The sequence below is a fragment of the Falco punctatus genome (assembly GCF_963210335.1).
Source record: "Falco punctatus genome assembly, chromosome: 3".
NCBI lineage: Eukaryota > Metazoa > Chordata > Aves > Falconiformes > Falconidae > Falco > Falco punctatus.
In genome coordinates, this window is record NC_137582.1 from 68,148,539 (window position 1) to 68,160,190 (window position 11,652).

Sequence of the window (11,652 nt, forward strand, 5' to 3'; positions counted from 1 at the left end):
CTGAGCATTTCTAGAGAGCAGAGTGCAATAGAGGTGCCTTGGTGCACAAAACTTACACATGCAACTGGTCTAATTGCTTTTGAAAGTACTGGCCTCAGTGTTGAGCAAAATAAGCAACCTATCAGGACAATTGCACATGTTCTTTTAGCCAAACTTAAAAAAATTCCCCTCATTTTACCTCCTACTATTCCCAATTTCTTCTCATCTGGTCTGCAGCCCTTCCAAAATATATAGCCAACACTACCCACAGAGAATTCAAACAAACAAAACCACAGTAGTGGGACAGCTATCGATCCCATCTCTATAATTTTTAGATTGTGCTCAAGAACCGAAAAATAGATTTTACTTTGATTGCTCCATGGCCAATAGCACGCTTCACAAGCTAAAGAACTGATGCAGGTCATGATAAAACATTTCTTTGAATTTCTGAAATACTGTGATTTTTTTTTTAATTGTGTTATCACAAAGTCATTAATCTAAGTACATACCTGTTTGAATAAACGATCAATTCATACCCAGGAACTACACTGCCAGTTTTATACAGACTCAGAGGTATACATTCTTCCTTTACTTCTTTCAACTTAAAACTTTAAAGAGAATCCTTCCAACTTCAATTTAATAATGTTCATTACCATTAATGACAAGCTCAGATTCTGGAATACTGAAAGAGTTTTAGCTCTTCATAGTGCCCCCTAATATTTTTGAAATACATTGCAGAAACTGATCCTTCACACCAAGCATTTCCAAGCATAGCCTCTAGAAGCTGCATTTAAAATTTGTAGCTTATCAATTTGGCCATGCCGAAGAATATTTTTATAACAATTTTTCCCAGTATCTCCAAGGAACATAACATTTGTCAGAAAACATTCAAATTAACCATAGTCTATTAAATCTTTACAATATGGGAACCTCCAATTTAAGAGACAACCAAGCTGCAGCATATTGCTGTCTCAAAAAGGTCCAGCTGCAGGCGACCTTAGAAAGCTCAAAAATGTTTTGTCCAAGCATGAAAGACGAGGTCTGTCATAGTATTAGTCTGCACTACATAGGGTAGAGAAGATTTTGCCTAACAGCATATTCAACTATTGAGCAGAATAACTGCAAAATTACTTCCAAACTCACCGCTTTGAGTACTGTAGCTGTTATAGTTTCCTCTAAAATCTATATTGAAATTACTAGGTTGCAACATTTGCTGTAACAGAAGAAAATACTAAATCAAACCAACTAGTTAATGTGCCTCATGAGCCAAAGACCTTGTTAGAAGTCACAAATCCCAAAATTTGTTCATGCGTGCTAAGGTCTCCACAGTATATTTTTACTAACTGCACCATCTACTGACAGAGTCTTAGAACTGCTTTCAGACGATTCCCTCTGCACACAAATTTTGATATTTCAGGGATTCTCAATCATCTAACAACCCCTGAAATTTCACAGACAATTTCTGTGAAGCTTATAAAAGGCAAAAATAAATGCAAATTCACTTTAAGACTTACATTAACTTTTAGTGTGCTTTCATCTCAACTGGATAAAGGGTACCTAAATCAAAGAAAACTGAAATCACTCTTAGTTCAAATATTAAAACAGTAGCACTTCTTATCCCTAGCCACACGTCAACTTCCCCAAAAAAAGAAAGCAGAACAAATAAAAAAAAAATAAAAGGATCCATTAGACACCTAAATATCTCCACAGATATCTCTATAGATGTGGTTAGTGTACTATGTTGGGTGGACACATGGCACAGACCCCCCCCCCAAAAAAAAGAAAAAAAAAAGGAGCAGAGTAACTAAACACTGAAAGAGAACTGTATGAAAAAACATGGTGTGCATGGTAACTGGGATATCCAAGAAAAGTATTACCATTCTTGTTTTTACTTTTTCATGTATTAAAAGCTTACGACTCATACTTATGCCAAAGCAGGCAAACTGAAAATAAGCCAGTCATCCGTGTACCACCTACCCTATAAACATCAACCAGTACGTACATTACATCACTAACACCAGTATCATAGCAGTAACAGATCACTGGTAGGCTTTCCCCAAACAAAATGTTATTTATTTCCCATTACTTTGCAACTTTTTTAAAAAGTTCTGTAAAGCAGACTGGATCTGTCTTAAATTACAGCAACAGGAACAGCAAAAAATATACAGTTCATCTTCAGAAACAGTCACTGAACACAGTAAGCCTCTCCTTCCATTTTTATCAGGTCATTTACACCCACTTCTGTCCTTGGCTATATTTTACTGAGCTCAAAGTCTTGTCCTACTCTTGCCTACAGTGCCCCTGCCATTCTTCACTAGAAAGAAAACAGAACGCTGGACCAGTTCTCTGCCCGTTCCTCTCTGACACATCTCAAGATGTGATCACTTCTACTTGGAAGGGACGTTTATCCAAAAGGGACTCCTTTGAAAACATAAGGTAAAGCTTCTCAAAATAAAAACAACTCAGCATACAATTTAAGATACATTATTAGAAAGCCCTCAAGCATCTCTTGCACATATGTAAGGGTTTGTTTTCTAATTTCAAGAAAGCAAAAGTAGTGGTTCAACTGAATAATGTCATGAGACATTAATTCTTCTGGTATTAGAAGAACCATAAGGATTTGTTGATTCAGTGAAACGGATGGTTATATTCAACATCTTGGGTAGTCTTCACTAACTCCCTAACAAGAAGCACCTTTGGCCAGTATAAATTCATACAAAATGGCTCTATCAAGTACATAAAGCCACTTTCCCGTATCTAAAGTGAGGGACCTAGAAACACTTCTGAGCTTCCACTAAAAATCCATACCATAACTGCCTAAGTCTGGAACAGAACAAGACCTGGGGGGTTCACTGCTCCTTTGAGCTTCATTTTTCTTAACACAAGAAGCAGGAATAAGAGCTACCACATGCTCTGGCCAACCCCTTGATCTGGAGGAGTCTGGACCAGAGATGACAGAGCAGACCGCAGGGACAAGGGCATCGTGCAGCTACACTGTAGCACGGGGATGTGCAGGGAGGAGAATGGAGAACTTAAATCACCCACCCAGAAAAATTACCCAGCCATTTGCCGACATAAAAGCAATGCTGGCTTCTGAAGGTCAGTGTGCTGCATCACATCCTTGCTAGGTACTGTGAATACTTTCCTCACTCTCCCACAAAGTGTCCATACCAGCAGTTGATCACAGGGACCATACCTTTGCTCATGTTAAAGGGCCAAAACATAACCATCATACGCAGAAGTAAAGAGAAGCTAGTCCAGCCTATCCGTAAGAGCTCAAATTAAAAAATGGTTGCATCTTCCTCTGAAGTTTTGACCACTGTTTAAGCAAAATATAAGGTTTGATAAATTACTGGCCCTATTCAGAAAGGCAACATCTATGTTCCTCAAGATCTACATTACCAAGGGACTGTTTTTACCTCAGAACAAGGGACTAAAAAGTCTTCCTACACACACCAGTTGCCACTAATTTACCATGAGATCTACTCCAGCCCACAGAATCTATTTGTATCCTCACTGCAGTTTTGGCAGTACATCAATTATTTTGATAATCCTTACAACTGTAAGAATACGTATAAACCTTGATCCAAAGATGAAATATTGCTTTCATATTTCATTAGCTTAAAATATTATTAGATAAGCAAACCTGTCAGCCATATTAGAACACTTTGCTGTTCTATTATGTTCTAGGAGAACCATCTCCTCCCTTTTACCCGTCTTTCTGGTAGTTTGCAACAATACACCAGAGAATAGAAAATGTTCAAAACCTGCAGCAGACTCACCACATCAGCCATGCTATTTACTCCAAATGACTTTTATTCAAATTCAGCAGCTTGCAAACACTCACTGTCCATTTGTTAGTTGAAAGTAAAGTGATGACCTTTTGTTCAAGACAGTTTCAAAATGCAGATAATTGCAGACATAAGCATGGGTATAGCCTGTAGCCTCCCATCACTTCAGAAGAACACCCTGCTGACCCGCAGAGAGGCAGGAATCATTGTCAAAAAAATGCTGTCTTATGAATTTAGAACGCTGCAGAGAAGGAAAAGAAGTGCCACATACCTCTCCATTTTTAATTCTTGCTGTTAGAGATTATTTCTGATGCTCCTTTGGTTTGAAAGACTCAGTGGCTGAATAGTATTTGTGCTATGTACCGATTTTTTTATGTGTTTCTGTGCCTCCCTCCGATCTGTACAGCTCAGTAATTTGTCCCCCACAAAACGTAATGCTGTCTTTAAGGATTCTTGAAATTATGTGACCAAGCACACATCCATTAGATGACTCCAGGTGCCCCAGCAGTGCAGCTCAAAATTTGGCTTTGTAACTTCTGCCCACCTTTCCCAGACTTTCCAAAGTTATCCATACTAGGAGCAAAGAGGCTGTTCCACCCTGGTCACAGCCTTGCAGCTCTTACTACCCTGCAAAGGCTCTTCTTAAGGAGTAGCAAACCTTCAGAGCGAAGAGACACTCAGCTCTTCAGCAGTACTGACTTGGGAACTATTATCTTAAAGGCTCCAGTACCAGTCTCTTTCTGGTGTCAGCTCTACAGCTGCACCAACAGCAACTGGTCTTTCTTTCACCTGGGGTCTTCAACTGCCTTCCTGCATCTCCAGCCTTTCATACTGCCAGAGCTCTTCACGCCCCTACAAAGTACACCTGCCTAGAGCATATCAAAGCTAACTTGAATGTGAAAAAAATCAGATGATCAACAGAAGTCAAGGATTACGGAAAGTGGAAATTTTCTCTGTCTGGCATCTGCAAACGTTCAAATATTCTCATTTGGAAAGCAGGTGATTATAGTACCTGCAAAACGACATTACAAAAATAATTCACCTCTTTGCTTCTCAAGAAATTGCACAGAATTTTGAAAACAAACAAATGCAAATTAAAAAGATTTTCATCCTTCTTTCTATTGGTACTACACCTTGAATACTGTAGAAAAGTTAATCATATTACTGATACTGCAGTAAGATTGTTAAACAAAATATACCACCCAGCAAACATTGTGCAGCTAGCAAATAATCAAAGATTATTTAAGAATAAAAGATAAATAGAATAAAAGATAGAATGGGAGAAGAGAAGGAAAAAATATTTATGGCAATTCCTGTGATGTAGGAGTATCTCACTACAATGTTAAAATAAAATAGCTTTTTCACAATGCAGTTATGCCACAGGTTAGGACTGATTTCACTAGAAATTCAGAGGCTTGGCTTGCTAGGCTTGAGCAGAAAGAAAGAGCTTTTATCTCAATGGTCCCTGACACAATATTGTTATACAAAGATAACACCCTCTAACTTTTTTAATTAGTTCCACATGCAACTCTGTACATGTTTGGAAATTAAGAACTGGAAGAATGTGTTTTTTCCTGGTCTTGAAAGAAGATAACATTTTGTAAAGTTCATTGCCAAGTACAAGAGACACTTAACATGTGCATGGTCTCATCTAAACTCCACTGGTCTCAGGAAGCAGATAGTTAATCTGCCTCCACTTAAAAATCCAGAAATATGGAAAGTTATAGATAAAAAAAAAATAGTAGGCCTGTCTGGACTTAAGTTACACTAATACATTAGCAGCCACTTGTTATTCATAGAATGGTTTGGATTGGAAAGGACCTTAAAGATCACCTAGTTCCAACCACCTGCCGTGGGCAGGGACACCTTCCACTACACCAGGTTGCTCAAAGCCACATCCAGCCTGGCCTTGAGCACTTCCAGGGATGGGGCATCCACAGCTTCTCTGGGAAACCTGCCCCAGTGTCTCAGCAACCTCACAGTAAAGAATTTCTTTCTCATAGCTCATCTCTAAATCTACCCTCTTTCAGTTTGAAGCCATTGCCCCTTGCCCTACCGCTACATGCCCTTGTAAATACTACCTCTCCAGCCTTCTTGCAGGCCCACTTTAGGTACAGGAAGGCAGCTATAAGATCTCTCCAGAGCCTTCTCTTCTCCAGGCTGAAGAACCCCAACTCTCTCAGGCTGTCTTCACAGCAGAGGTGCTCCAGCCTGCTGATCATCTTTGTGGCCCTCCTCTGGACTCTCTCCTGTAACAGGTCCAGGTCCTTCCTATGTTGGGGCCCCCAGAGCTGAATGCAGTGCTCCGGGTGGGGTCTCACGAGAGCAGAGTAGAGGGGCAGAATCACCTCTCTCAGCCTGCTGGCCACACTTCTTTTGATGCAGCCCAGGATACAGTTGGCTTTCTGGGCTGCAAGCGCATATTGCCAGGTCATGTTGAGCTTCTTGTCCACTAACACCCCCAAGTCTTTCTCCTCAGGCTTAGAAAGCTCTTGTTAGCTCAGCAGCCAGAGCAAGGACTGAACATAGCTGTCAGGGAGCAGCGGCTGCTCCACAAGGGAAGCCAGGCTACGGCCATGAGCTAGGCAGGACATCATCCCACCAAACAGAAGCAGCCCCACAGAATCTGAGCAGAGCCAGGGTGGGGACAGTGCTAGGGGCTGGGGACCATCACACAAGGTGAGGCAGGGTCAGCTCCAGGGGCACTCTGGGATGCTCAAACTGCAAGTCAGGACTGCTGGAGACTGGGCTGCCTGTCTGGCCTGAGCTCTGGCTATCGCTCCTTGCCATGGATGGAGGTTCCAGGTGAGGCTGGGCAGGGCAGTTAAGGCCATCAACCAATTAAGGCTCCTAGTGCTCTCTGGGCCATGATAATAGGTACTCACTGCATTGGCATGATGCCATGACCACAACCAAAGCTTATAGTTTTTGTTTGTTTGTTTTCTGAGGTTCTACTTTTCCTTTCTCAGTACAAGTGCCTTGGTTAGCCTTGTCTCTTTACTCAGATATACGTGCCAGCTGTTGTTTACTCAAACTCTTTTCAATTCTCCTACAAGAAAGGAACATCTGTCACACAACTATCTGTTTGCCTCTTCTGGAATGAATAGCTTGTGCTCATCACTGGAATATGTGGAAAAATAAGGACACCTTATTTCAACCTCAGTTGCAGGACTCTCTTTTCTTCCTTAGCTATCAAAATAATCAAGGCATAACAATTAGTGACGGTCTGTTGTGATTAGTCACCAGTTTCTTCTCTATCCTATGATCTTACTGATACCTTCTGCTCTGACCAAGCTGCAAAGCTATAGGACAGCAGCCAGACAGCTATTTTTGCAGGGCTAGCTGCCTTCGCAAATTCTGGAAAGACATCCCCAAAACTGCCTTGACCCTCACCAACATCAAGCAGAGTGATGCAATCTCCATTCTACAGTACAGGAAGAGCATAAGGAAGGTATCTTTTTTCTTAAAATTCACATTTACACATATATAGAGCAAGAAATATTGTATGTTCCAGAATACTTAACATCAATTTGTATTTAAATAATACCATCTATACTGAATCCAGAAACACAAAGGACAAGTGAAAGACACTTCAAAGGGAAACACTTCTTCTAGTGGGCTTATAAAAAATTCCTTGACATTAGTCATTTTTACTGTTGTTTTTTTTAAATACTTCACCTATCTGTCATAATAGCAGTATCAAAAAATACTTTGTGAAAGCAAAGTGATGTACTTCCAGTCTATTAGGCACAACTATTTTCTATTTGTTAAAATGGGATTTATAGTTGATGAAGGTGAGCAGAGGTATTTGCAGCTGCTTTAGATACTTCCCAGCTCAACTAAGGAGTTTCCAAATGAGAGGACCCAGGAGGCAAGTACTGTGCAATCGAACAAACTCGTGAATGCATGTGCTTTGTATACAATGCCAGCACAGTCTGACAAATACATCAAAGCATTTTAAACATATCAAGAGGGGGAATAAAGGAGTTCTTTGGGTTTTGAACTGATATTTGACTTCCTGATGTCCAAGAAATTTGAACAAAAGCCTGTTTAAACAACACCTACCCAATATTTATCTCATTGACAAGTGGAGGATCACATGGTATAAGGATCTAAAAGCAAAAGTTAGCTGCGAATTCAAGGGCATAAAAAGCAACTTCTTCACCCACCAATTTAGTTTTCTGAATTCAAACCCACGGCTATCATTTAGATCAAGCACGTTCTAACAAGTATACGGAAACGAGACTGCCCAGAACTGTTATTTCACAATACTAAAAAGCATTTTAAGAACTCTTATTTCATGGTGCGGAATAATTATTTGGTGTATATCAAAATGAGCTGATGTTCAGGGAGATTAACACAGCCCTGCCAACTGTATGATTCCCATACACTTCTTTGTCCTATTCAGCATCTGTACTTTATTTTGACCCCAACCCTAACTGTAACAGCCATGTAAATCTGGAATAAATCCAGTAAAGTTAATGAACATGATACAGATTTTTACTAGTTTGAAAGTAGTTTGGGCCTTCAGTAGTCAAATGGACCACAGGCTGTGAAACAAGCATACTGAGAATTAGAAAGTCCATTTGTTTAAGGACAAGGATGAAAATAAACATGAACAGCTGCCTCCATCACTCGCCAGTCCATCTAACCAAGGCAAAGTTCCAACTGGAAAGAGTTGCACAAACAGAGCATATGAAAGCACTAAAGGCTGCAGAGACAGCTTTACTTTAGATGTTTCCTAAACTGTAGGGCCTACTTCACAAAACTGGAGCCTGTTCACAAAATAAAATCCTTAACTTTATAGTTATTTAAGCTAGTACTTAAGTTTTGAAAACTTCACACCTGACTGTCTTTCCTCTCCCTACTGAAGTAAAACAGAAATTAACTTAAACAAGGCATACCAATGGGGGTTGGGGTGTGGAACTCTACTCGATTGCCATTTGTATTCAGCTTCAATTTTGTTTGAATACATATCTCTGTGTGTGTTTGTATTATCCTGTATAGGTGTAAGGATCCATTTATTGTGAGCACTTCAAAGAAGACTCGACGTTATTTACCACCTACAGATATCCCAGTAGCCAGCTAGTTTTTTAAACAAGTGGATAGTAAAATAATAAAAAACTTCTATACAAGTTTTAAAGTCAGCAATCTAATTTAACATTGCTCCTATCATATGCAGAGCTGTCCATATATTTCTACCATACTCTTCAATTAGTAAACACACTAGCAGAGAAGCACTTTCCAGTGGGACTATTATAAAAACAGCTCCTTCAATTTTTAGTTCGTACAGAAATTTCAAACAGCCATAACTGATACATGTTTTCAGTGATAACCAGCTCAACCTTGAGCTCAAATATCTCCAAAGAAAAAAAAAAGTCTCCTGTGCCCTGTTAAGTGATTTTACAGCAGAAACAGAATTAATCACGTGAACTGCAAGCACTGACACTTCTAACATGTAGTCTCATGTCCTCATCCTCCCATCCCTAAGCCTGCTTGCTCTCTGCCATCTTAGCCTATTTTAAATCCAGAGGAATAAAGCAGTAACTCATTTTACTTATGATCCACAAATGTTGTAACACAAGTGATCCCTATCCAGCCTGTAAAACGAGGCTGGAGCAGCGGTTAGTAGTAATTTTAAGTCTCTCAAGAATTCACATTACAGGCTGAGAAGCTTATTTAGTGGTTTTCCTTTGAGGTTGAAGTATTCTGTCTGCAAGAAGTAACTGTCCTGTCTCTGCCATAATGGTGGATGCTCGCCCCAGACTTAAAGCCAGTGTTTCTACAGAGAAAGCCCCTGTGATGTCTGATGCCTCCACCCAGACGGAATGGGTAAAGGAGACTTTGGTACAGGCAGTAGTGGCCACGAGTGCCCAGACTCTTCTCCTGGATAAAAGTACCCACTTATGGTACATGCTGGTTGATGATCCGTTACAACAGGTTACAGAATTGCAGGAAACTGTTAAAAGGCTGCATAGTATTAGAGGGTCTTGAGACAGAGGTAGATAGGTGGTTTCTGAATCATGCTCCTGTAGCGGACACCACAGAGAACGATGCACCCTGGACCCTAGTGACAAAAGTGGGACTCTGCTTTACAAACAGAAACAGATATGAAGCTTTCACAGCTCTAGACATCCACAAACAAGGACTGCGTGGAGAAACTGTACCTAAGCAGCACACCATGGTTACTGCAGACAGAAATGTTGGGTGCTTGTAGTGGGTGACTCCCTGTTAAGAGGCACTGAGGTGTCCACCTGCCAACCTGACAGGGAAGCACATGAGGTATGCTGCCTTCCTGGAGCCAAGATCCAAGATATTTCTGAGAGGGTGCCACAATTTGTCAAGTGCGTGGACTACAATCCTCTGCTACTCTTTCACATGGGCACAAATGGCACCGCAAGCCAGAATCTGGGCAGAATCAAGGAAGCCTAACAAGCCCTGGGAGCACAAGTGAAAAAATTTGGTGCCCTAGTTATTTTCCTTCCATGTTACCAGTAAGAGGAAAGGGTGCAGCCAGAAATAGATGTATAATGCACATCAACTTCTGGCTTCACAGCTGGTGCTGTTGTGAGGGGTTTGGCTTCTATGACAATGGGACATTCTTTGATTATAGCCTGTTAGGGAGGGGTGGGACCCATCTGTCTGGAAGAGGCAAGGGAATCTTTGGCTGAAGCAGTCACCAGTGCAGCAAGTGCTTAATAGCACACTTTTCCTGCATAGTGAATGCAAAGGCTCTCTTAAACAGCTGCCAGATTCACCCCATGTTCACTCAGCAGGATGTGAACCTTGCTGTTTAAATGGGTTTGAGTGAGTCAGAAAGGAATCTGTCCAGTTCTGCTTCAAGAAATAGCACCAGGCTCATTCCCAAATTTCAGCAAGAGATGGGCCAGGCATCTCCCAAGTCTTAGCCAACAAATTATCTGCATCAAGAAGCCATACTAATTGGTATTTACCATATTCAATTCATTCCATCTGTGGGGAGATACAGAAAAACCAAGAAGAGATAGGTCCACTGAGTAGCACCATCCTCTCTGACACTGGGAGAGCCCTGCTATCTCTAATGCTCACATGTAGCTATGAAAGTCAGCAAAGTAAGGCATGTGCTTACTGTACTAGCCGCCCTCTAAAGGTCTAATTTAACCTTACCTGTCTAGAACATGGCTACATTCAAGTCTTCTCAGTTCTTTGCTCTAAATTAGATACAGTTCCTTTCTTTCCCCATAGAAGTATCACAAATGCAGTGGTTTAACACTTCAAAAGTCTCCCATATGGCTTTGAGCAAGTCAGATAAGGTCAAGTTTCAGCGCATCTGTGTATAATTCAAAGCTTGTGAGTATATTTAGATATTTAGCCAAGGACTTCTGACATTTGAAAACTGGACCTACAAGAAGAAACAATGAAAAAGAACTCAGTGAACATGACACTGTAAAAAAAAAATATATATCAAAAACAGATTACTACAAGTCAGGATTAATAGATGAAATAATCTACAAATGTTAATAAAAGACTAAGCTCTCCCCTGAAGCACGTCCACTTCAAGACATCAAGAGGTGCGACTGCATACTAGGGGGAAGAACAAGTTCTGCAAGAGATCTTACCATTCCAGGGCTGATAAAATTTTCTGTAATGGAAATAGACGTATTGGAAAAATTTATCAAGTGTAGGACACCTAATCAAAGATGTGTTGTCAGATCTCTGCTCTCTGAGCAGTCAGAATAAACCAAAAGTAGCAACCAAAATGTTCTCCTGAACTCAGTTAATTCCAGTTATGTTGTTCTCTTTCTTTCATGAGAGGCTAACACTGCATAAAACTTCTATTATCTTTTTTTTTAAGAAAAATCTTAAGAAAGGACTAGCTGGCAAAAATAAATACCTTCCTTGC